General features: G+C 40.1%; 1 long non-coding RNA gene across 1 annotated transcript in view; it reads left to right on the forward strand.

The window, feature by feature from the left end:
• The first annotated feature begins 2,966 nt into the window (after positions 1-2,966).
• LOC148778747 (uncharacterized) overlaps positions 2,967-25,583 on the forward strand; it is a 42,709-nt gene continuing 20,092 nt past the window's right edge. The window contains exons 1-2 of the long non-coding RNA XR_016037518.1: positions 2,967-3,047; positions 13,569-13,666. This is a non-coding gene — a long non-coding RNA (uncharacterized LOC148778747). The remainder of the gene's footprint in view (positions 3,048-13,568; positions 13,667-25,583) is intronic.

Consider the following 25,583-nt stretch of genomic DNA (forward strand, 5'->3'; position numbering starts at 1 on the left):
GCACTGATCACTGAGGATGGCTTTATCTCTCCTTGCTATTCTTTGGAACTCTGCATTCAAATGGGTATATCTTTCCTTTTCTCCTTTGCCTTTAGTTGCTGATCTTAGTCATTCAAAAACCCAGACTCTTAGAACAGCCATTATTTCAAACATCACAGTGCAAAACAGAGATCCAGTAAGACTTGCAATCAGCCGGAGTAACAAATGTAACCTTTGCACATACATATTTGGCTAGAACTGGTCACATAATCCAAACCCAGGGGTAAGAGAATCATGGAATCATGGAGTTCAATCCTACTGTGAGCCCAGGACATGTAGAGACAGATACTGAGAGATTTTTGTTAAAGACTGTGACAGAAATTATACTTATTAAGCCTTATTATGCCTACATCTTCCCATAAGACATATAAACATACACACATGTATGCTTGCATTCATAGCAATGAAAATGTATAATACATTTTAAGTTTTATAATGACTCCTGGGCGAGGACCACCTTTGAGAATTATTCTATTAACATCCTACTTTAATTATTTACTCAAGGTCCTAATCAAAGCATAAGGCCTCAAGAAATCCATGGTAGAGTTTTAAATATTATTCTAAATAGGGCTATTTGCACACACAAAAATAATAATCACACCGAAGGAAGACATTATATCTTTTTAAAGTATGTAACAGAAAAAATTATTTTCTATAAGGATAATTGGATACTATGCTGTTTGAGAGATGCAATTTCCACGTTTCACTGGCAATTGAATACGCTTCTTTGATAAAGGGATAATCAAAGTTTATTTTTCACTTGGGAAGAGAGAAAGAGAAAGTAAATGTTTCCATGGACTGCTACTGACATAAGCTTTCTCCCTGAACAGTTCCCTCTAGCTGTATTTTTAATTGATTGGCTGCTTTCCAGCCATCTTTAGATTATGCAGTGCAACTATAGAGGAAATGTAATGTTTTCACCTTGACCTTATAGTAAGAATTCCTGTACATTTTTTTCTCCTAAGCTTGTTGCTTCTCAAAGCCAGGCAAGTTTTATTTTTTCTTCTGCAATCAGATATTTCTTCAATAAATTCAGAATCTTTAGCAGCCTACAATTTAATGATAAAATGAAATATTAATGGCACATTTGAAAATTTTGTTTGCATGCCCACATCAACATTTGCTTTTATAAAATTTTATTTTTATGGAGCCCATTCCAATCTCTCTCATTCACACATTTTCTTTCTCATCCCATTCACAATTATTTCTGAAACAAATAAATCCCACTGATAGTTTCATGACAGCATTGTTTTTCTCCTTACTAATTTACTCAAAGCCAAGGAGTGTGAAGCAACTAACCTCCTAAAGATAGAGTTGACTTTTAGAACAAAGCTTCCTTTCTGTATTTTTTTTTTTCTAAACCAGGACACTTCTCTGAGGATTTCAAAGAAACAAGTTGTTTTGAACTCGTAAATTGAACCAACTCTCCGGTGAACTGCCCATTTACTACAGTGTTTATGGTTCTTGAATTCTTGTGGATTTCAGGCATAGCCTAAATTTGTATAAATTCCTCAAGTTAACATTAAATAAATGATTTGGTCAGTTAGCTCTTCTTAAGGGTGGAGTTAAAATTAAACAAATTGGTCAAAGTTAACCCTTGACCCTAACATTAAAAAGTTAAACAGGTTTGTTTCTAACGGGCATGCATTCGCATAAGGTGATGCTAACGGTACCCTGTTAGTCGCTCAGTTGCATTCGGCCCTTTGCAACTGCATGGACTATAACCCGCCAGGCTCCTCTGTCCATGGGTCAGGCAAGAATAGTGGAGTGACTAGCCATTCCCTTCTCCAGGGGATCTTCCTGACCCAGGGATTGAACCCAGGTCTCCTGCATTGCATGCATATTCTTTACCATCTGAGCCACCATGGAACCCCCAATGGCCCTAGGTGACATCCAACATTCATGACTCCTCACCTGCCCAAGGCCCAGAGAAAGTCCCTAGCATTGATGCATGCATAATAGGTATTCTTTTCCTTAAAGAAGGGCCCAGAACTGTATAAACTTGAAGTCCCACAAATCTGGATCTATTCTACATATACACAAAAATAGATGCAACTCCCTCTTGGTAATTGCAGCACAGGGAAAAAAAAAAAAGTTCACGAGAAAGAGAGGCTTTCCTCAATTTTGGAAGAATATTATCTAAAATGAGCAAAATTATCAGTATGCCATTTCTTGGTATAAGGTATTGAATGAACAAACCTAAATTCCAAAGGATTAGAATAAAGAACTAGTTGCCATGGAAACTGATGCAATAAAAAATTATTATATATACAGATAAACTGAATTTATTTATACTACGTTTAATGTCAATAGATAGCAAATTCCCTCTCCTTTTCTTTCCCTTTGATGCTGATTCTAAGGATTGCAAAGTTTCTATAACAGCAACCCAGTGAAGGTAAAGCCCAGGGAGAACCAGCACTAGCCAAAGCAGCAGGAGCAGCTTCAGTGAAGCCACTAATACAGAAGTCCCACAAGGAACTCAGCATCTGTAGGGGAGGTAGTCTCTAAAACAGTGGTTCATAACCTTGGGAGGTCAGGGTCTCCATTCAAGACTTCAATGCACACTGTGGATGCTCCATCCAGAAAAATGCATTTTCATATTTCTGAATATGACTTCAAGGGATTCTTGGATCTTAGTTCATGGCACTTAGCTAATAAACTTTTAACTTACCATCTAGAGATGATTATATATGTTGCAGAAGCCAATACTCAAGAAACCAAGTACCACACTTAGAGAGTTGGAGAACTCAGGTTTATTATGCCAGCAGACCCAGAGGAGTTAACACTCCAAGCTCTGAGCCCCAAACAAAGGGGTTACAGAGTTTTTTATACACAGACAGGCATGATTAAGCAGGTTTGTGGGTTTTCAGGGGCTAGGGAGATTGCAAAGAGCAGGAAAAGGATGAGTGAGATAAGCTCCAGTTCCTAGTATTGTGAGTCCCCACTTTCTGAGACCTACGTGATCTAGACTTTGCAAGGAGCAAGCTGAGTTACAAAGGCAGAACGAGGTAAAATTTTAACTTTTCCTCTTCATATATTATATTCTTTCGCTCCAATGGAAACATTATCTAACAACCATATCAATATTTTGGTTATTTATTGAATAGGAAAGACACATCCTTCTTCTAAATAACCTTTTCATAACTTACTGCAAGCAATCCTGACATGTAGGTATAATTCAGACTTTCAATTTAATCTCTTTATTTATTTATCTAAGGGCAATAATCACTCTTTCAGTTTCAATTGGAAGAAATTAGTTCTGTAACATAAGTGAGCATAAAAGAAAGTGAACGGGGCTGGGGTGGCATAGAACATAACAGGATGTACCTGCTCAGAGATGGAAAAAAGACAAGACTGCCAAGACTAGCCTGCCTCTTTAAACCTCTTTGATGTGTGTGTTGGGATCTCTGTGATGAATACAATTTTTCAAATATGGGTGGATACTGGAGTTGAGAAGAGATAAAACTAAAATCTCAATTAATTAAATGTAATTATTTTGTCACAGCTTTATATCGTCCCTTACTGGGCCTTAAGTCATCTACCTGGTCCCCACAATGAGCTCTGAGAAGTCTACACCCTAGAATGGTCACATGGACCAATCTGATCACATGGATCAGAGCCTTGTCTAACTCAATGAAACTATAAGCCATGCCTTGTAGGGCCACCCAAGATGGACTGCTCGTGGTGGAGAGTTCTGACAAAACGTGGTCCACTGGAGAAGGGAATGGCAAACCACTTCAGTATTCTTGCCTTCAGAACCCCATGAACAGTATGAAAGGGCAAAAAGATAGGAAATTGAAAGATGAACTTCCCAGGTCATTAGGTGCCCAATATGCTACTGGAGATCAGTGGAGAAATAACTCCAAAAAGAATAAAGAGATGGAGCCAAAGCAAAAACAACACCCAGCTGTGTATGTGATTGGTAATGTAATTAAGTCCAATGCTGTAAAGAGCAATATTGCATAGGAATCTGGAATGTTAGGTCCATGGATCAAGGAAAATTGGAAGTGGTCAAACAGGAGATGGCAAGAGTGAACGTCAACGTTTTAGAAATCAGTGAACTAAAATGGACTGGAATGGGTGAATTTTATTCGGATGACCATTATATCTACGACTGTGGACAAGAATCCCTTGGAAGAAATGGAGTAGCCACCACAGTCAAAAAAAGAGTACGAAACGCAGTACTTGGATGCAATCTCAAAAACGACAGAATGATCTCTGTTCATTTCCAAGACAAACCATTCAGTATCACAGTAATCCAAGTCTATGCCCTAACCAATAATGTTGAAGAAGATGAAGTTGAACGGTTCTATGAAGACCCAAAAAAGATGTTCTTTTCATACAGGGGACTGGAATGCAAAAGTAGGAAGTCAGGTAAACACCCTTTTCCAACATCACAAGACAAGGTTCTACATATGGACATCACCAGACGGTCAATACTAAAAATCAGATTGATTATATTCTTTGCAACCAAAGATGGAGAAGCTCTATAGAGTCAGCAAAAACAAGACCAAGAACGGTAGCTGACTGTGGCTCAGATCATAAACTCCTTATTGCCAAAATCAGACTTAAATTGAAGAAAGTAGGGGAAATCAGTAGACCATTTAAGTATGACCTAAATCAAATCCCTTACAACTATACAGTGGAAATGACAAATAGATTCAAGGGATTAGATCTGATAGAGTGCCTAAAGAACTATGGACAGAGGTTCATGACATTGTACAGAAGGCAGTGATCAAGACTGTCTTCAAGGAAAAGAAATGCAAAAAGGCAAAATGGTTGTCTAAGGAGGCTTACAAACAGCTATGAAAAGAAGAGAAAGCAAAAGGCAAAGGAGAAAAGCAAGATATACCCATTTGAATACAGAGTTCCAAGAATAGCAGGGAGAGACAAGAAAGCCTCCCTCAATGATCAATGCAAAGGAATAGAGGAAAACAATAGAATGGAAAAACTAGAGATCTCCTCAAGAAAATTAGAGATACCAAGGGAAATTTTCATGCAAAGATGGGCACAGAAAAGGACAGAAATGGTATGGACCTAACAGAAGCAGAAGATATTAAAAAGAGGTGGCAAGAATACACAGAAGAACTATACAAAAAAGAACTTCATGAGCCAGATAATCACGATGGTTTGATCACTCACCTAGAGCCAGACATCCTGGAATGCAAAGTCATGTGGGCCTTAGGAAGCATGACTATGAACAAAGCTAGTGGAGGTGATGGAATTCTAGTTGAGCTATTTCAAATCCTAAAAGATGATGCTGTGAAAGTGCTGCACTCAATATGCCAGCAAATTTGGAAAACTCAGCAGAGGCCACAGGACTGGAAAAGATCAGTTTTCATGCCAATCCCAAAGACAGGTAATGCCAAAGAATGTTCAAACTACCACACAATTGTACTCATCTCACATGCTAGCAACGTAATGCTCAAAATTCTCCAAGCCAGACTTCAAGAGTACGTGAACCATGAATTTCCAGATGTTCAAGTTGGATTTAGAAAAGGCAGAGGAACCGGAGATCCAATATCCAACGTCTGTTGGATCATCAAAAAAGCAAGAGAGTTCCAGAAAAACATCTGCTTTATTGACTATGCCAAAGCCTTTGACTGTGTGGATGACAACAAACTGTGGAAAATTCTTCAAGAGATGGGAATACCAGACCACCTGACCTGCCTCTTGAGAAACCTGTATGCAGATCAGGAAACAATGGTTAGAACTGGACATGAAACAATAGACTGGTTCCAAAGGGAAAGGAGTACATCAAGGCTGTATATTGTCACCCTATTTATTCAACTTATATGCAGAGTACATCATGAGAAATGCTGGATTGGATGAAGCACAAGCTGGAATCAAGATTGCCCGGAGATATATCAATAACCTCAGATACACAGGTGACACCACCCTTATGGCAGAGAGTGAAGCAGAACTAAAGAGCCTCTTGATGAAAGTGAAAAAAGAGAGTGAAAAAGTTGACTTAAAACTCAATATTCAGAAAACTAAGATCATGACATCTGGTCCCATCACTTCATGGCAAATAGATGGGGAAACAGTGGAAACAGTGACAGACTTAATTTTGGGGGGCTTCAAAATCACTCCAGACAGTGATTGCAGCCATGAAATTAAAAGACGCTTGCTACGTGGAAAAAATGCTATGACCAACCTAGACAGCTTACTAAAAAGCAGAAAGATATTTTGCCAACAAAGGTCCATCTAGTCAAGGCTATGGTTTTTCCAGTGGTCATGTATGGATGTGAGAGTTGGACTATAAAGAAAGCTGAGCACTGAAGAATTGATGCTTTTGAACTGTGGTGTTGGAGAAGACTCTTGAGAGTCCCTTGGACAGCAAGGCGATCCATCCAGTCCATCCTAAAGGAGATCAGTCCTAAATATTCATTGGAAGGACTGATGCTGAAGCTGGAACTCCAATACTTTGGCCACCTGATGAGAGGAACTGACTTATTTGAAAAGACCCTGATGCTGGGAAAGATTGAAGGCGGGAGAAGAAGGGAATGACAGAGGATGAGATGGTTGAATGGCATCACTGGTTGAGTAAACTCCGGGCATTGGTGATGGACAGGGAGGACTGGCGTGCTGCAGTCTATGGGGTCACAAAGAGCGGACACAACTGAGCGACTGACCTGAACTGAACTGAACACCCTGGAATTAGCCCATGCTCTATCAGAAGTATCTAAGAAGGTCTCTCCCTATATACTGCAGGTCATATCTGCCCCCCAGGAATCTGGTTTCTAGGCTGATGGAGCCCACATGCTTATGCTGCGGAGTACAGGCTGACTGATCCTCATTCTCTCACCCTGTCCTCCTGTTCTCATTATTCTCTTATAATTCCTCTCCTCGAGTTACTCTACAATAAGTATATTGTCACACAGCACTCATACAGACCTTCCCCATTTGTATGTAAGATGTCTTATTCTGTTCAGACTCCTATGCAAAAATACCATAAACTAGGTGACAATAACTACAAACATTTCTGTCTTGCAGTTCTGCAGGCTCAAAGTCCAAGATCAAGAGGCCAGCAGATCTGGTGAGGGCCTCTTTCTGGTTCATAGACGGTGTATTTTTGCTATGTCCTCACATGGTGAAACGACAAGGGAGCTCTCTGTGGTCTCTTTTATAAGGGCTCTAATCTCATTCATGAGATTATAAGGTCACTAATGTTATTTATCAGGACACTAATCTCATTCATCTCATGGAAGATAAGCACATCCCAAAGGTCCTACTTTCTAATACTGTCATACTAGGGGTTAGGTTTCAACACATGAATTTTGGGAGGACAAAAACACAAGTATACTTACACTCAATCCCATGCTCTCCTTAACAGAAATATCCAACTTTGGTCACATGCACTCACCCACACTTACAGTCCTATGCACGCGGGCATACACGCCCAGTCACATACGCACACGCACGCACACACACTGCCAAGTCCTACCTCCACACACTCACACACTGAGTCCTACTCACATGCAGACACCCAGTCCTGCTCCTTCACACAGATCCCATCTACTCAGTTCTACCCGCTGCCTCTCTCATACTCAGTCCCAGCTTCACTCACCTAACTTCCCTCTCCCCACTCCAGCTGACATCCACACCCAAAGTCAAGGCCTCCTCTAGTGGTCTGTTCAACCATAGAAGTGCTTCACCTAACAGCTGTTTTCTCATCCACAACTGTCACTTCTTTTTTAATTTTATTGCAATATGGTTGATTACAGTGCTGTACTAGTTTCAGGTGTAAGCAAAGTGAATCAGTCACATGTATATACATACGCACTCTTTTTCAGATTCTTTTCCAGTATAGGCTGTTACAGAGTATCGAGTAGTGTTCCCTGTGCTACACAGTACATCCTTGTTAGTTATTTTATTTATGGTGGTGTGTATATGTCAAACACGATCTCTCCATTTATCCGTTCTTCACTTCCTGCCCGCCCCCCACGCCTGCCTGGTAACCATATGTTTGTTATCTACATCTGTGACTCTATTTCTGTTTTGTAAAGAAGTTCATTTGTAACATTTTTTGACTTCCACATATCAGCAATATCAAATGGTGTTTGTCTTTCTCTGACTTACTTCACTCAAAATGACAATCTCCAGGTCCATCTATGTTACTGCAAATGGCATTATTTCATTCTCTTGCAATTGTTAATTCTAAACTAGACAGGAAGAGAGAACAGCACAGTAATATAGGCTCTCCTTTTTTAAAAAGTTTCTTTGAGTGCTACCCCTTTATATTTAAATGGTAAGGGACCAGGCCTCCTATCTGTCCTAAGAGAAGAGCAGATTAGATTTTGAATGACTTAAAAATCTTCCTTGGGATAAAGCTGGATTCAGTTAGGAAGACAATACCCATATTATAGTTCAATAGCAAGAACTGAATGCAGAGAATTGGTTCACAAAGGAGTTGGAAGTAATTCCAGAGATAAACAATTACACGAAGTCACTGTTCCCCTCAAGGCTGGAAAGACAATGGAAAGAAGGGGCATATGAGGGTTCTCTGGAGAACCAATGGGGGCAGGAAAGCAAGGGGAAGGAAAGCGAGAGAGGAGTGAGAGAGAAGAAAGAAAGAGAGCGGAATAGGATAGGTTCATGTGATTGCAGGGGCTGGCAAGTTAGAAATCTGTGAAGCTGGCTGGAAGCTAGAAATTCAGGTAAAATGTGATGTTGCAACCTTGAACCAGCACTGCTTCTTCTTTGGGAAACTTCAGTCCTTGCTCTTAAGACCCTGAACTGAGTGGATGAGGCCCACTCACATTTTGGAGGGTAATCTGCTTTACTTAAAGTCAACTGATGGTAAATGTTAATCACAACCACAAAAACCTTCACTGCAACATTTAGCATTCGAAACTACAGCTTAGGTAAGTGGACATAAAGCTGACCGTTGCTGATGGTGCTATTGAGCTCAGGGTGGAGGTCATCGGTAAGAGCCAGAACTGCCGAGGCGACACAGACAGGGATGGGCACCGAGGCAGGAAGGAGGGGAAACACTCCAGCTGCTCCCCTTTCTCGCCCTCCAGTTCTGCTCCAGTGCCTCTCACTCCTAACCGAACTGAAGCTAGATGGCAAGAGAGCTGGGAAATGTCATTTGCAAGAAGTCAACCCTTTGGTACAAAAAAGGATAAGGAAGGGTGGGGTGGATCTAAAAGTATCTGGATGGATTAGCATAGTATGGATATAAGTTTTAGGACCGTGAAGTGTTAGATCTCTAAAACAAGGTCCAATTTGACCCAGAAAGGGGATATGAACTGAAAACAGTGAACAAATGTAAAGCAACCTCAGCCATGATCTTCTCAGAAGCCCCTCAAAGAACTCCTGGGGTCTGGGGGGCCACTTTATCCAACTGTCATTGAAATCAAATATGACCCCAGAGGAGGCTTATTTGGTTCAAAACATTTTAGTCCTCCTATAAACTAAGTGTAGAGGGCTGTGTGATACGTGGAAACAAGGGTATTAGTGAACCAACCAGACTCCAGTTCCTTCTACACTTAATTTAAAAGAGGACTAAAATGTTTTGAACCAAATAAGCCTCCTCTGGGGCCATTCTTGATTTCAGTGACAGCTGGATGAAGTGACTCCTCAAATTATCATCCCCCTTGTGGCTCAGATGGTAAAGCGTCTGCCCGCAACGCAGGAGACCTGGGTTCGATCCCTGGGTCAGGAAGATCCCCTGGAGAAGGAAATGGCAATCCACTTCAGTACTCTTGCCTAGAAAATTCCATGGATGGAGGAGCCTGGTGGGCTACAGTCCATGGGGTCACAAAGAGTCGGACACTTAGCGACTTCACTTCACTTCTCTTCACTAGTGTGCATCAGATCACCAGGAATCCAAGGGATAATGCAACAAAAATGGATGACTGGCTTCTTAACTTTTTTAAATTTATTTATTTTAATTGGAGGCTAGTTACTTTACATTACTGTATTGGTTTTGCCATACATTGACATGAATCTGCCCTGGGTGTACATGTGTTCCCCATCTTGAACCCCCCTCCCACCTCCCTCCCCATCCCATCCCTCTGGTTCATCCCAGTGCATCAGCCCCGAGCATCCTGTATCATGCATTGAACCTGGACTGACAATTTGTTTCACATATGATAATATACATGTTTCAATGCTATTCTCCAAATCATCCCACCCTCGCCCTCTCCCACAGAGTCCAAAAGACTGTTCTATACCTCTGTGTCTCTTTTGCTGTCTTGTACACAGGGTTATCATTATCATCTTTCTAAATTCCATATATGTGCATTAGTATACTGTATTGGTGTTTTTCTTTCTGGCTTACTTCACTCTGTATAATAGGTTCCAGTTTCATCCACCTCATTAGAACTGATTCAAATGTATTCTTTTTAATTGCTGAGTAATACTTCATTGTGTATATGTACCACAGCTTTCTTATCCATTCATCTGCAGATGGACATCTAGGTTGCTTTTATATCAAGAAGCTTGCTCAAGGCTCTCCACTAATTCCATGATCTTCCCAGTCATCCTGGTGAGACTAGGTTATGTTCAATATTGTGAGGTCATATTTGTAAATCTATGTCCTGCAGCTTTGTCTTAATGAGGTGAAGACCTAGTTTATCATTAAAATGTATTTTCTAAGAGGGGAGTTTAATTATGCTGTTAACTGTAGAGTCAAATTTATCTTTAGGTAAATAATGCAAACAGGACATTAGAAGCTCACCAAGAAGAATTTCTCCTGCTTCGAATACTCCAGAAGCTATAGAAAAGAATGCAATAGAATCTTACTGTTGATAAAAACCCAACTTCCTATGCAATGTAGAAATCTCTTATACCGGATATTGGAAAGCAATCATCTTCCCCTTTATTAATAACACTCAAAATTAATTTTTAATTCATAAAATTAAAAAACACTTGAGGAATTTATTATGGACCAGGCACTCTCCTGCGAATCAATGTGCATGGTGAAAGTGAAGTACAAGATCCCCTTCTCAGAAAGGTTTCACACCAAGGAGAGCAAGAGGAAAGAGAAAGAAAAGAAAGTAATATCACTGTAAATGCTCAGAATGGGGGTTAGGAAATGCTCTTGGAGAAAGTGAGATGGAGACTGAAAAATGAAAAGTAATATGAAACATCATGGGAGGAAGATCCAAGGCAAACATGACAGTCCTGAGACGGGAACAAGCTTGGCATATTAAAGTAAGGACATGCCAGAAAACCACAGAGCCAGTCTTCACTGGAGGGTCAGAAATGTGTGGGAGCACTTCTGATTGTCATATGATAGCCTGGAGGTGTTGCTGCTATTTCATGAACAGAGGCCAAGGACATTAAATATTAAATATCTAGAACTATGGGCAAAATCTGCTCCAGAAAGAAAATTTCCACCCAAAATATCAGCATTTCCCTTGAGCAATCCTGACAGAGAACAGTGAGTGAAAGAAACTGTTAAGGAGGAGGTCGGAGAACCAGACAGGGACACATTACAGAGGTCCTTGGGGCCACAGTTAAGGGTGAATAAGTGCCACCGGAAACCACTGAATGCCCCACAAGTAGGGGGATGCTTGCAAAAGTCCTAGCAATAGAAAGCATAACACCTTCCACAGTATTCTGTTTCAACATAGAATCCTTGAGTTTCTATGATTTCCACTGAAATTTCTACTACTTCAAAGGGAAGCCCCAGAAAATGTTCCCTCTTTGCCTGAATCCCCACCTTCAGATTCCACTGCATCCTGGTCTAGAACCAGTTCTGTACTCATTAGAGGGAATCCCACAATTCACAGGTCTAAATTTCCACTGAAAATGAAACACAATTTTCTCATTTCCTTGTTGTTCCCACTTTATCCTTGTTCCTAGTTCTTTTCAGTAACTGGCTGTGAGGACTCAGCCCCCATATTCTGTTCCAGATAATTACTTCTGTTGCAGAAACCAGCATTCGCGAAACTAAGCACCACACTCAGAGAGTTGGAGAACTCAGATTTATTACACCGGTGGGCCCAGAGGAGTTAACACTCCAAACTCTGAGCACTGAACAGAGGGATTACAGAGTTTTTACAAACAGACTGTAGTGGGCAACACTAGCTGTTAATGTGCCTACGGGAACAGCAGTCAAGATGGGGAGGGGATGCCTGGCCTGGACAGGCGTGAGTAAGCAGGTTTGCAGGGGCTGGGCGATTGCAAAGAGCAGGTCAAGGGTAAGTGAGATAAACTCCAGTTCCTAGTATTGCAAGTCCCCACTTTCTGAGACTACGTGACCTACGTGATCTAGACTTTGCAAGGTGCAAGCTGTTACAGAAGCAGAATGAGAAGGAGGTTATGTAAAATTTTAACTTTTCCTCTTCACTTCTGCTCAGATAGAGAGCCTACAATTGATAATTGCCAAGAACCTTCATTCTCCTAAGACTAGACCCTACTTGGCTTTTAACCACACTTTTAGTATTCAAATTCTGCCCATGAACCCTAGGCCCACAGCAGATGTTCTATTACTTCCAACCAGACTTTCCTAATGCCCACCATATGGCTACCTGGCTGCATATCCATGTATCGTCTTGTTGCCAGACATGTCTGTGTTCATGCTATGCCCATCTGCTAAGACACCCATAAGGGAAGCAGGCCATTGTAGCAAGAGCAGTGACTTGGGAATCAAAGCTGGGTATGAATCCTGATACCACAGTTTACTAACTGTTGATTTCTTTTTCATTTCTTAGAGCCTTAGTTCCCTAAAGCAGTGATGATAGTGATAATAATAATGATATCTGCCTCAAAACTCTGTAACAAGTAAACAAACATGACATGGGTGTTCAAAGGCAGCCATTGTTATCATCTTTATTTATAATCATCACTGAACCTTCCTAATAAAAGCCAATAGCTTACACCCATCACCAGGCACACTGGATTCTGTGTGCCCTCACTGCCCTCTTTCTTCCTTAAACTCTGCTTGATGCCACTGGATGTGCCTGTTTATGGGTTCTAGTGCCCTATCATCAAAGAAGGGAGATATAGGCATGACTCTACATCAGTCTATCTGCTGAGTTACCCAAGCCACAAAAGACTATTGAGCAGGAAGGGGTGGGTGTACACAGGAAGAGGTAGATGCTTAGAGGTATTCTTGGAATGCTAAAAAGGTAGGGCAATTGTTGAGGATAAAGTTAAATGGAGGAATGAGCCAGGAGAAAATAGCAGGGAGTGGGAAGGGAGAACAAAGGAACTCTTATCCTCAATTATCCTGACACTTCTGGGTTTGGCCTGTATTAACAGTATCTTTGTTTAGATCTTCATTTTTCTTTGGCTGTAGAGGCCTTTCCGGGAGGGATTGGGGGAGCGGGGGAATTTTGTGACCCATCCTCCCACTCCTCTCTCTCCTGTGGTTTTAGGATGGGGAGGAAGGGAACTACTCAGGAAAATTAGGTCCCTTCCATATAACACAGCTGCTTTTCTTCATAGAGATTTACTTTTGACAAGTAATTTATGTTGCTTTCGATTACTGTGGGCTCTTATTGGGGAATGGAGGAGGAAAGAACTACACACAGGATTTCCTGGGAGTGTTCTAATGTCGATTGTTGTAACAGGTGGCTTGAAGAACTGCTGACAAAGCTGGGCCACAACTGCTCTCAGCTGGCTTGACTGATGCAGAAACCTAACAGAGCCCGGAACAGGCATAACCCAGGTACGCCAAGTGAACAGCTGCCTCTATTTCAATTGTTGGAAAACAGGGGGCACGGATTTGAAAAAAAAGTAATACTCTGTGATCCAGAGTGCAAAGGGGATGGTTTGATTCCACTTTATTATTTGCTGTAAATGGTTTATAAAAACACTGAGTGAATTATAATGTCTCTTTAGAGGGTTTTCACCAGAGTCGCTAACCAGGGCGTCTCAGATGGTAATGTGCATACAAGACCACTGGGAACTTTGCTGAACTTCAGATTCAGTAGGTCTGGGGTGTGCCCGCACTCTGCATTTCTAACAAACTCCAGGTGATGCTGGGTCTGCTGGTCCACGGATGACACCGGGTACCAAAACTGTCAACTACACAACACTTCAGAATATGAGATTAGTAAAAACACTGCTAAGCTGTCAAATGTTAGAAATGGTCTGTCAGTAGGGAATGAAAGTAAACTACATACTGATGAGATTTTTAAAGGAAATGGAATGACTAAAGAAGTCTTTAATATTAATGATTTAAAATTGCTCTTTTGACCTCTTAGACTTCTGATCATATTCTGTAGGCTTAAAAGTACCCATTACAATTACATAACAAATGGCTTAGTGTATGAATATTTCAATTTCTGAGAAATTTAGCTACAGTTTTTTTTTTTTTTGACCGTACGATCAAGCAACCAGGGGATCCTTTAAATTATTGAATTCAGTAATTAACTGTATAAAAAGTTTTAGAAAGTCTTTTTCCTCCACTTTGGCAAAATGTTTAATTCTGAGGCACTCTAAGTCTGCAGAAATTAAGGCAGATATCAGTGGGGATGTATTGCATAGACAATCGGGTGCTAAAAAAGAGTGCAAAGACGATTCACTGCATGTGGCATAACTCATAGAAAGACTATTTGGTAATATTAAACCCTTTCAGTCAATGCAGGAGGCATGGGAAAGAGACTGAGGGTCAAGCCAAAAGTCAGCATGCTTCAACCCCATTTCTGTCTGTGATGGTGAGGTAGTGATTTAACCAGCCATCCTCAGATAAGCAACAGGATGGCCATTCTAATGTAAAGAGGTCAGGTGTCACCTCTTCCTGTTGGTCAGAGATAGAAGGCCTGCACCTAGCTGTCTAAAGATTTCCTAATCCTGAGGGCATGATCAGTAAGTAGAGGTTCCCACATGCATCATGGAGGGATGCTGAAGGTACTATATGCTGGCTGGCAAGAAAGATCTGATGACCCAGAGGCTGGGAGCGGCAGGAAGAACCAGAGTTGGGAATCAAATCAGTTGCAAGCAGATTTCAGGCAGGCCCACAGGGCTGTCAGAGGCAAGGGAAGGCTGAGTCTTCAGTGAAGTCCTTAGGGATGTGACTGAGCCAGAGGGAAGAGACCTCAGCTTGACCTGAGCTGACCTCAATGGCAGGTAAGGGGAACTGTGGCCAGGAGAGGAAGCAGCACCAGTACCTGTTCATGGCCCCTGGCTCCCACCGTTTCTCCCTGGCACCATCAGGCCAAGTCATGTCCACCTCCATACACATCTATATTGTTCTGGAAAGAAAGCATGGGAAGGGGGGAATCTGAAAGATTAGGACCTGATATAAAAGACTCTGAATCATCTTAAAAGCCTATATAAATTATTGGACTAGAATGAGTAGATTTGGATCTTTTACTTTCATCCCCCTCACTAACTAGATAAAAGGAGATTCTTAGAGAAGATCAGATCTAAAGAAAATAGAGCTATATTTTTAATAGTCTACAAATCAGTGTAGTGTGAGCTTAATTTGAAAGCCTGTTTCACCTGTTAATAAACCACCACATTTCAGTCAGCAAACTCCTTCATTTTGAGGTGGAAACATTGAGTTTTGGGTCTCTGATCTGTCATCACTCTCCCCTAGCTCTGTTCATTGTGAGCTAAGCTCCAACCAAGGCCTCTGTCACTAATTGTTAGGAACCTTCCTGCCCTAAGCCTGGCACTCGGGAGTGATGCCCTAGCCTGTATTGATCCAGTCTGAGGTCAGTCCAGAAAATCTGTGTGACAAGTTCCTGAGTGTGTTCAAGAAACAGAATCAAAAGAGCAGTAGCTTTGGAAAGAAGCTGTGCTGGGTTCTGCTTTAGGTACTTATCATCCATCTGGCTGTGGGCAGACTACCTCTTCCTATGCATGTCCTTCTGTAAAGTGGAGTTTTAATAACTACTTTTAGGCTATTATAAGATTTAACAATAAATCAAAAAATCAGTATCGTATTATAGTATTCCAGTTCCTCTCACTGTGCCCAGAGTCCTATAATAGCCTATTCAACTGGGACCACGGACCTCTGCCCAGACCCCCCTTCAGGACCAAAGGAAGCATTTCCCCTGATGATGACACTGTCAGCCCTCTCTGGGAATTTCCCGAGCCAAAGTCACACCCTCTTTTTGGAGAAGCAGCTTGTATCCAAAGACTGGTGGATGCAAGAGGACAGAGTCTGTCCCATTGACCCAAGCCAGGGAAATTCTGAAAGGTCATGCTACCCACAGAGCAGGGTTGGCCAAGGGAGGCTGTGTGGTGACTGCACCAGAGCCCCACTTTCCCCTTAGTCCAGCCCTGCTTCCCTACATTTCTCCTATAAGAAATGTGATAAAGATAAAATCTGATCTTAAGAGCCACCCTCTTAAACATCCTGAATGGCTGATCTCCGGGTCAGAACTGGCCTCTTAGAGAACCATAATCCCTTGTTCAAGACCACTCACAAGCTACTGTTGACATCATGCAATCATCTTAATGCAAAATCTGGTAAAATAAACATGAAACACTATCTTGGCCACTATTTTTGGACATATGCTATGTGTCAAAGCCAATGTAAGTGTTCAGTCCTGGTTCTTCATTTCTCATGGTCCTCCTCAGCCTGACCACCAGCCAAACATGTGCAGAATGGCCACGAGTGACACAATACTTTAGGATACTTGCCACACTGGAGAGCTGGCTAACACAGATATGGTCTTTAGCTTATCTCTGATCCAGAACAAAAATTTGCAACTACCACAATAAGGTTTTTATATCATTGTCTCCACTCTATGTGAAAAAACAGTGTCTAGCTATAGGAGATTGTCAGTTTCTCTATACAGACTAAGCACCTGTTCATATTATTGCCCTGTTATATACAAATTAACCATTTGGGGAAATGAGTAGAACAAATATGCTCCACAAACTGCAATGCAAGCAGTGCCCAGTTTGAAGATAAGTTGTATTCTGTAAGTTGATTCTCAAACTGGCTATTTGGAACTCAGAATCAGTGTTATAAATGATGGCCAGCTTCACAGTATTGTCCACAAACCCTGGTAAACTCACAACATAATTAAAAGGCCACTGTCTTTAATAATGAGCTGTTCTTTATGGGGAAAATATTCTTCACAGGTTATGAGATAAAGCCATGTGGCACCAGGAACACACACCTCTCTCACTCATAGCTGTACTCTTCTGTATGCCACATATTTGGTGTAGTCACCCATTTTCAAGATGCCCACAATGTTGGGCAATGAACCTGGCCCTTCTCTCTCCTCTAGAATTTAAACACAAATACAATGAAGACTTGGTGACCTCTGGCTTCTAGCAGATGATAAGAAAAATACAGAGGCTCCAAGAATGTTTCTTGATCCCTGGGCCACAAGGATCTATAGTTTGAGAGTTCTGATTTATTTGCAAGAAAGTAAATCCCCAAAGAACATTGTTATTTCCTATGCAAACGCCCCACAAGGAAAGGGTGAGATTAGAAAGCCTAATCTCTAACTTTAATGCACTCACAATAATTCTGTCTTGCTGCACATATGCAGAAAAAGTCCTTCTAAAAGGATATATGTTGGAGAAGGAAATGGCAAGCTGGAGAAGGAAATGGCAACCCATTTCAGTTTTCTTGCCTGGAGACTCCCATGGACAGAAGAGCCTGGCAGGCTACAGTCCATGGGGTCACAAGAGTTGGACATGACTTAGCAACTAAACCATCACCACCACCAAAATGATATATTTTTATAAGAACTCCTGAAGCAGAAAAAAAGTGTATCTGTAGCCTAAAGCACATTTTTTCAAAAGGTAATCTCTTGATCAACAGATCACAAGCAGATTTGTTAGAAGTGGTAATTTTGAATACTACCCCATACCTATTAAGTCAAAAGTTCTGGGATTGGAGCCTAGCAATCTGTGTTTCAACAAGCCTTTGAGGTTATTCTATGTACACTAAAGCTAGATAACCACTGACCTAATGATTTTGAAAAAAAGAAAAAATTATGTAAGAAAATCGAGATTAATTTCTTTTTAAAGAGAAATGACTATAAACACTGTCAAATGTAATTGTTCTAACGATAACATAAAATACCCTCTTATTAGAGATCCAACAATTAAGATCAAAAGAATATTTTGTTTCATGTCTTACCTGTGTAGGCTACACATTGTATGCTAAATAAGATTGAAAAGATGGTGTATTAAACAGTGAGTGGAGTGCAAGTCAAAGAGTTTTCAACCTTATGAGATTGAAGAAAGGAAAAGTATCAAGAATTAACTAGTACCAGATAGATTATTTGTGGTTTTACAGAAAATGGAAAATAAAATGTCATGGGGAAAACTAACAAAAAATAGTTTTAGAAGAAATAAAAAATAAAAAGTTTTGAGGCAACATCAGAATGAGGTCTTGAAAGACAGGTATACATTCTGACAACAGAAACTATGTTGGGAGGAGGGGATGCAGAACCAGGGAGTTAGTAAAGGACAAAGTTTCCCAGGAAAGGAGATGATATGAGCAAAAGTTAAAGTGTACAGAAGCATGGTACAAAGCTTGCTCCAAGGTCTGTCTTAAATGGTCTATGTGCTATGTGCTAAGTCAGTTTAATTGTGTCTGACTCTTTGTGACCCTATGGACCATATCCCACCATGCTCCACTCTCCATGGGATTCTCCAGGCAAGAATACTGGAGTGGGTTGCCGTGTCCTCCTCCAGGGGATCTTCCCAACCCAAGGACTGAACCTGCATCTCTTATGTCTCCTGCAATGTCAGGCAGGTTCTTTATCCCTAGTGCCACCTGAGAAGCCCTAAATGAGTCTGCTGCTGCTGCTGCTAAGTCACTTCAGTCGTGTCCGACTCTGTGTGACCCCATAGACGGCAGCCCACCAGGCTCCCCCATCCCTGGGATTCTCCAGGCAAGAACACTGGAGTGGGTTGCCATTTCCTTCTCCACTAAATGAGTCTAGCAGTGATTAAATAAATTATCCTCAACTCTCAAGACAGCTGAGGGAAACACTGGGGTAGCCAGAGACCACAAGCCAATTACCACTGTCAGAAGGAGTTGTGTGCAGCTATCCCAGTGTGACTTACTAATGTTATTCCTATGTATACCATGATACCAAAGATGTTGTTTAAGGAATCAAAATAAATGCATAGTTTAGGCAGTGAGAAGCCAAGGAGACGAAGCAGGAGGTGCCATATTCAGTAGACTGGATCTTATTTAGAAGGCCATAGTGTGTTTGGAGAAAAAATTTGCCCTGGCTTGAAAAATTATCATCACACAATATATTAGATTGATTTAGACTGAAAACAGATGGAGTCAGACAAATCGGTTAGGATTTTATCAAATTAGGACAGACAGGAAATATTAAGGGCCCAAACTACTGTGAAACAGAAAAGAAAAGAGGGTTGCAAAATAATCAGTCCAATTTACTAATATCTGATTTTCTATAATACATAAAATATCTATTGTACTTTAGAGAAAACCAAAATCTTAAAGACCACCCTTTGTTTTAATTAAATTAAAATCTGTTATGCAGAGGTATAATACAACTATTGAATTAAGATAAATAGTAAAATAATTATAATAAAGGAAACTTAAAGTGCTATGTGGTTTAAACAATCACAAGGTCACTTTTATATGGAGTAACTATTTCATGAATAAAGTATTGGTTTAACCATGAGTATTCGATGATAAGTATTAGTGTTGACAAAAGAAGTAGAGAAAAGGGCATTCTAGGTACAGGAAATAAAAGAGATTTTAAGACAAAGATAATAGTGTACTGTATTAGACAATGATGTGAGATAAGCTTGAAGTCATTAGAGAAATGCAAATCAAAATGACAATAAGATACCTATCAGAATGGCTAACATTTAAAATAGTGAATAGTGAAGTCACTCAGTCGTGTCCGACTCTTTGTGACCCCATAGACTGTAGCCTACCAGGCTTCACCGTCCATGGGATTTTCCAGGCAAGAGTACTAGAGTTGGTTGCCATTTCCTTCTTCAACATTTAAAAACTAGGACTCAAATACAGGCAAGGATATAGAGAAACTAGATCACTCATACACTGCCGGTATGAAACTCTAAAAAATAGTTTGGCAATTTCTTCAAAAACTACTTATGCAATTACCACATGATAGCAATTTCACTAGTGGAGAAGACAATGGCAACCCACTCCTGTACTCTTGCCTGGAAAATCCCATGGACGGAGGAGCCTGGTAGGCTGCAGTCCATGGGGTCGCGAACAGCCGGACACGACTGAAGTGACTTAGCAGCAGCAGCAGCAATTTCACTATTGGGCATTCATCTCAGAGAAAATGCATGCTCACACACACACATGCCACACAAAAACTATACACAATTGTTCATGTTCTAACAGCCTAAAACAAAATAATCCAAATGTCTTTTAACAGGTTAATGGCTAAACGAATACATCCATACCATATAGTACTCCTCAGCAGTAAAAAAGATCAATTCCTTGACATATAAAATAATTTGAATGCTTATCCAGATAATTTTACAAGGTTTGAAAAAAAAAAAGCCAGTCCCCAAAAGTTTGCATACTATAATGATTACATCTATGCAACATTCATTAAATGACAAAATTATAGAAATGGAAGACAGATTAGTGGTTGCCAGGAGTTAAGGATGGGATTGGGGAGGGGAAGCAGGAAGGAAAGGGGATGTGTTTCCATGAGGGCAACACAAGAGATATTTCAGGTGATGGATGTTCCATCTCTGGACTGTGGTGCACTTATGCCACTGATATAATTGTGCAGAACTCAATATATAAACTCAAAGGATAAATAAAACAGGGGAAATCTGATAAGGTAGATTAATCTCATCAATGTCAGCTCTCTGGTTATGATAACATACTATAATGTTGGAAGATATTACCATTGGGAAAAACTGAGTAAAGGATACATGACATCTCTGTGCATCATTTTTTACAACTGTTTGTGATAAACTCTGTAATTACCTTAAAATAAAATGTTTAACTTTTAAAATACATAATGCATATAAACTACTTAGTACAATGTCTACTTTAGGGAAAAAACAGGGTTAGCTATTACAGTTTTTCACCAGCATGTGCAATTCTTACAATACAAACTTATGACAACTGAGGATATCAGGAGAAAATATTGATGAGCGTGAACTATAAAACCTCTGAAAACCATGTCACTGTTTTGGAATTGAAGAAATTAGAAATATTTACCCAGAATATGGAAGACTAAAGAACATATCAGTCATTAAATGTGTCAAGACAGTAGAAGCAGCATATTCTGTTAGTTCCTGGGGCCAGGTTAAGGTCATTGCAGTTTTACCTCGACATAAAAATAAAACTGTAATCACTTCAGTTGTCTCTTAACTGAAAAGTTGACCTTGAAAAATTTGCAATAACTCCACCAAGTCCATTAGGTAAAAACTCAAATCAGGGTTTTCTTGTTATAAACTTCAGGGAATACACTTATGATCCTGGTCTAACACCCACTTTCAGGGTTGCCAAGACAGGCTTCAGGCTTAGAGTCAGAACTTTAAAGGTCAGTTCCAATCACAATTCTGTGATTCTTCATTGTGGAATCCAGAAAGCCTTGACAAAGCTACAGAGTTAAATGTAATTGCAGCACTATTTATAATAGTCAGGACATGGAAGCAACCAAGATTTCTGTCAACAGATGAGTGGATAAAGAAGTTGTGGCACATATATACAATGGAATATTACTTGGCCATTAAGAGGAATGAATATGAGGCAGTTCTAGTGAGGTGGATGAACTTAGTACCTGTTATACAGAGTGAAGTCAGAAAGAGAAAAATAAATATCATATATTAATGTATATGTAAGACTTCCCTGGTGGCTCAGATGGTAAAGTGTCTGCCTACAATGAGGGAGACCTGGGTTCGATCCCTGGGTGGAGAAGATTCTCTGGAGAAGGAAATGGCACCCCACTCCAGTACTCCTGGCAACCCACTCCAGTATTCTTGCCTGGAGAATCCCAGGGACGGGGGAGCCTAGTGGGTTGCCCATCTATGGGGTCGCACAGAGTCGGACACGACTGAGCGACTTCACTTTCACTTTCCTGCATTGGAGAAGGAAATGGAAACCCACTCCAGTGTTCTTGCCTGGAGAATCCCAGGGACAGGGGAGCCTGGTGGGCTGCCCGTCTATGGTGTCACACAGAGTCAGACACGACTGAAGTGACTTAGCAACAGCAGCAGCAGCAGCAGCCAGTACTCTTGCCTGGAAAATCCCATGGATGGAGGAGCCTGGTAGGCTACAGTCCACGGAGTCACAAAGAGTTGGACATGACTGAGCGACTTCACTTAAATGTATATATATAGAATCTAGTATTGTTTCCTGGAGAATCCCCATGGATAGAGGTGCCTGGCAGGCTACAGTCCATTGGATCGCAAAGAGTTGGACATGACTGAGAGACTAAGCACAGCACAGCACACATGGAATCTAGAAAGATGGTATTGATGAACCTATCCATAGGGCTGGAATAGAGACAAAGAGGTAGAGAACAGATGTAGACACAGTGAGGGGAAGGAGAGGGTGGGACGAAATAAGAAAGCAGAATTGAAGCATATACCTTCAGTTCAGTTCAGTTCAGTCGCTCAGTCATGTCCAACTCTCCGAGACCCCATGAATCACAGCACGCCAGGCCTCCTGTCCATCACCAACTCCCATAGGTAAAACAGATAGTTAATGGGAAGCTGCTGTATAACACAGGGAGCCCAATCCGGTACTCTGTGACAGCCTAGAGGGGTTTTGGGAGTAGGTTCAAGAGAGAGGGAATGTGTGTATGCTTATGTGTATCACACTGTTGTATGGCAGAGGCCAGCACAGCATTATGAAGCAATTATCCTACAATTTAAAATATATTTTATTTTTTTTATTTAATAAATAGTACAAAGCACAGTGCCAAAAACAATTTAAAATATATTTAAAAAAATAAAATTTTGATAAAATGAGCCATCTTTTAAAGTGAAACATAAATGAGTTTCTAAATATTATAATTCAGTTCAGTATCATATATTCGAATTATGAAGTTACTAGAACCAAAAGAGATTGATTAAAATGTTAGCCTCTTCAAAAGTGACCAAATACTGAAGGAACAATAAATAAATACCAGTCATTGCACTCATAAAGGGATTGTGGTGATCAGTTAGTGAATGACCACATAGCCTTTCATGATCTTGTAATAAAAGGCATAAATCAACATTATGATCAGGTCTTAAAGCCACAATATCTCATAAGACTATCTAATGGGCATATTTATTAGCTGCCTAAAGGAGTTGATAGCATTTGTGAATGTTTTAGTCATGTTTCAGCATGCAGGCCTACATAATCATATCCCAACAACTCACCACAATTAAGCAAATGGATAGTCTCTCACTTTAAAAACTGGTCTATCAATAGCTCCTAATATTTATTACACAAGTATATGCATTATCAGATCCTACACCTAATAAATATGGTTTTAATGTTTTAATGTTTCCAACTACATTTTCAATATTCACCAAGGTAATCAATTTGTCCAATTTTAAGCAGCACAGCTCTATAAATGAGATACTTGGCATACAACCTGATTTAAAATGCATTCTTTTCTCAAGTGATTGAACAGTTGTAATGAAAATTTATAATTTGTAGTATATTATAGAAGGAAGTGAATTGAATTTCTCTATCAAAATTACTCACAGATCAAAATCTTTTGTGCTCTAACACATATAAACTGGCAGACAAATGCAATTACATTAGATATGCTGTCATCCAGAACGCCTGAAGAATGCTATTTATCCAATTTTATCAATTTAAACTTAGTCTACTGCCATAGCTGAGTACAAATATCAGGCCATGACCATCACATTAATTCCAGGAGGCTATCCCAAATGCCATTTCTGGAAATCAATGAAGAGATTTTTATTGGGTCCAGGCTATTTCACTTGAAGGTAATTGTCAGAATCAATCTGTGTCTAACTTAGATTTCTAACTTAATTTGTAACCTGATTTATACCTACAAGGCTTGCAGATTAGACAACTGATTAAGAAGCATTGATTTATCCTTAGTAAAACAGACTTTCCAAATAAATCACATTATTACTTTTCATAAAAATTAATACAAACTATTTCCAAAACATAAAAATTATTCAGTAGAACTAATAAAGGAGAGCTTTTGTGAAAAGCAATTTTGACGATGATATTCTTATGACAATTTTGTGACATTTACAAAATCTTCACCTTATCAGAATACACAGGTTGTAAATTTAAATTAAAAGACTTCGCTATTATATGTAGGGTTCAGATTATACAAAGAAAGACATTACTCATGGAATTACATGCTAGTTTATCTTTGAAATTCTCTCTAATGTAAATAAAGTTAATTGTCTTCTAAAAGACAAATTTATGGCTCATTTCACCTACCAAGACTGTGTATAGTCGTTATAAACTTGATTATAAGCAGATCTTTCTTGAACTAAAGACTCTCATGTGTTCTACCCCAGAATATGGGAACCAATTTCTGTACTCAAAAACTAGGAGCCTGGACTTGGAAACTATGGAATAAAAAAATCTTGAAGACCTCAGATCATAGGTTTCTTATTAACTTTGATTTAGCACTGTACATATGAAATTGAATATAATTTTGTAATTAGCCACAAGTTGATTTTATTTGCTTTTATCATGCAAAGGTATCACTAAAATTAATACAATTTTTAAAAAAATTATAGTAAAAGTGGCATTAGTATGAAATTATAAACAAGGAATAGCTACAACTCTTTAAAAATACTATTTGAAGTCTCTCAGTTCAGTGAGGTGACCTCTGTCCCTTCCCCACCTCTAATACTCACAGCCGCAGATTAGCGGCAGGCAGCCCTCCAGCCCTCTGCCCGCTAACTGTGTGCTTTAAGACTCACATTATTCATCATTTGTGGTGTTTATCCCACCCCTTGCTTAACGACACCTCTCCTATGGTTTCTGTTTCTTCCCTAGAACCAGAATACAGAGTGCTTCATCTCACCCTTCTCCCCCGTTATTCTCACTGCCATGGTTCCTTTTCCCATACTTATATTCTACATATGTATCAACCCAACCATCCAGCAGTCCTAGAATAAATCAAACACACTGTCTCTGAATGATGGGCTTAGACCCACTGCTGTCATGTGACAGTGGTTAAGTCACCGCGGCAGACATTTCAAACATCTCTTGAAGACCCCATCTCACTGTAACCCACCCTGCTCTCAAGATAAAACTTTGGCTGCCATTGCACAGAGACACTGAGGCTAGCAAACATGAGATCCCTCAGGTGCTGGCCCACCTTATCTGCTTTCTACAAATATCTGAGAGAAAGCTGGCCTTGGAACTGTTTAAGGTTATTGCACTGTACACACTCTTGAGCTGATCCCTTCCTCTACTGTATAGGTTATTCTACCCCTTATGTACCCTCCCTGATTCTTGCTCTGTCTCCACAAACACAATCAAGTAGAAACATCCCGTTTAAACCCTTTCCCACCTACCATGAACCACCCACATCTCTTGACAACTATATTCTTTGAAAGGACACAGTTACGTACAGCCACCATTTGCTATACATCCACATTTTCATCTACAATTGTTTTCAATTCATTTAAGCCATTTTTTTGCTTTGGCAAGGGTGAAAAATGACTATAATCTCTTCATCAAATAC

The sequence above is a fragment of the Moschus berezovskii genome, chromosome 1 (genome assembly GCF_049115385.1).
Source record: "Moschus berezovskii isolate FMDL1 chromosome 1, NW_MosBer_1.0, whole genome shotgun sequence".
NCBI classification, from domain to species: Eukaryota; Metazoa; Chordata; class Mammalia; order Artiodactyla; family Moschidae; genus Moschus; species Moschus berezovskii.